The following is a 2,344-nucleotide window of genomic DNA, read 5'->3' as shown; positions in this document are numbered from 1 at the left end:
CCACTATTTTGTGCAGATCAGTACGACAGCCAGTTGAAACCAATTAATTATTGCCACGTAAGCATATATTCTTCCCACTACTTGTTTCTTGCAGGACAATCCTAGAAGAATATTCGACGCATTACCAGATTGGTACGGCCATGATCCTTGTGCTCAGAGTCTGTTGTACCTATGTACTATGGAGGTTTTCCAATGAGTTTTTGCCACGTGTCATTATAAAAGATTTGACCGTTGGTTTCTACTCTCTATTTAAAGATCCTCAAGGACAACGGACGAACTGCTAGAATTTGAGTGAACAAGCCAGAGACATACGCGAACATACAAGATGAACTTACAATCTCACGAATTGCTTTCTTTCTTTACTGTGTGTACATCAAGAGAGAGTTAGAATCAAAATAATTTCTAGCTGAATGATATTCTTCAATATACTGTAAGTTGAACAGAGTCTGTTCTGTTCAATAGTGAGCTAGCCGTGCAACTGTAGTTGATTCTAAGGTATAGTGAATCCTTCTGGTGGTTGGAAGAAGGATACGTAGGAGAGTTTGCTCCGAACATCCATAAAAAAACTGATGTGTCATTTACATTCTGTAATCTTCTCCTTCTTTGGTCTTAGCTTCAAACCTGAGCAAACGTTTCCGCACTTGAATCGTTCAAGAGTTTGCAAGGGTTTGTGAAGAATAAAAAGTGATTTAAATCCCTAACAGGATTTTTATCAAATCGTTTATCTGAAGTCGTCATCAATAGCCAAACCCTTGTCTCTATTGGTGCCGCCGATCCTATCAAAGGGAAACATAGTTAGACGTGTCGTCTAATAGATGAGAGTTAGATGTGCAGTCTAACTCCTTCAGATATGTCTAGAGGGATTCATAGTTAGACGTGTCATCTAACTCCATTAGACTAGGTGGTCTAATGGATCCTGTTATTAGACAGGGGCGTCTAACTTCATTAGACTTGTTAGTCTAATTTAAGCACGTCTAATACTATTTTTGAGTAGTTGCTTGAAGCTAGCATCCGTCTACCCACGATCAACTAGTTGTATGCTACTCTTTCTCCACTATTCCGTGCAGATCAATACGACAACCAGTTACAAAAATGAACTAATGTCACGTAAGCAAATATTTTTCGTACTACTTGTTTCTTGCAGGAAAATCCTAGAAGAATATTCGGCGCACTACCAGATTGGTACGGCCAAGATCATGGTGCTTAGACTCTGCTTTACCTATGTACTATGGAGGCTCTCCAATGGGTATTCTTCACGTGTCATTATAGAAGATTCGATTGTTGGTACCTGCTTTCTATTTAAAGATCCTCAAGGATAATAGATGAATCACCGAATCGAACGAAACACACACACGCAAACATACAAGCTAATACACGAACGAACGAATTGCTTTCTTGCTTTACTGTGTATACATCAAGAGAGAGATAAAATCAAAGTATTGTCTAGCTGAGTGATATTCTTCAATATATTTGATAGGATCGGCTTTATCGATAGAGACAGGGGTCTGGCTAAGGATGAAGGTTTATGAAAAACGTTTTGAAAGAAAACCTGTTAGGGATTTAATTCGCTTTCTATTTTACTCAAACTCTCGTAAACACTTGAAATGGATTCAAGGCGGAATTGTTTACTTGGGTTTGAAGCACAAGATGAAATATGAAAAGATGATATAAATGAAGAACACAACAGTTTGTTTATGGATGTTCGAAGAAACTCTCCTATGTCACCCTTCTTCCAACCACTGGAAGGATTCACTATAATATGATTCGAATCAAATACAGTTTACACACACTTAGCACACTATTGAACATAACACTTTCTGTTCAATTACAAGATGAAGAATATCACTCAGTTAAAGGTGTTTTAATTCTAGTTCTCTCTTAATTCACACACAGTACAATCAGAAATTAACTTCACAGTATGAATATTCAAAGGCTTGAATTCAGTAAGCAAGATGATTGAGTAGTTTCTCTCTCTGCAAAATCAGATTGCTTGTTCGTTGTGTTCGGATAAATTCGTAAGGCCGATTGTCCGTTGTCCATGAGATTTGTTAAATACTGAGCATAAACTAATGGTCGAATCTTTAAGAATGACACGTGACACTCTTCCATTGGAAAGCCTCCATTGTACACAGCAGGTTCTGAGCACAAGGATCGTGGCCGTACACCACTGGTAGTGCGCCGAATATTCCATTAGGGATGTACCTGCAAAACAAGTAATGTGAGGAAATTCTCTTACATGGCATTCCTTGGTTGGTTGCATATAGCTGTTGTACTAATCTTCACTAGAAAGTGGAGCAGAAGTAGGGTACAACTATAGTACGTGGGTAGGTGAATGCTAGATTCA

This window comes from Impatiens glandulifera, unplaced genomic scaffold (assembly GCF_907164915.1).
Source record: "Impatiens glandulifera unplaced genomic scaffold, dImpGla2.1, whole genome shotgun sequence".
Classification (NCBI taxonomy): Eukaryota; Viridiplantae; Streptophyta; class Magnoliopsida; order Ericales; family Balsaminaceae; genus Impatiens; species Impatiens glandulifera.
Note: the sequence above shows the minus strand (reverse complement) of the source record.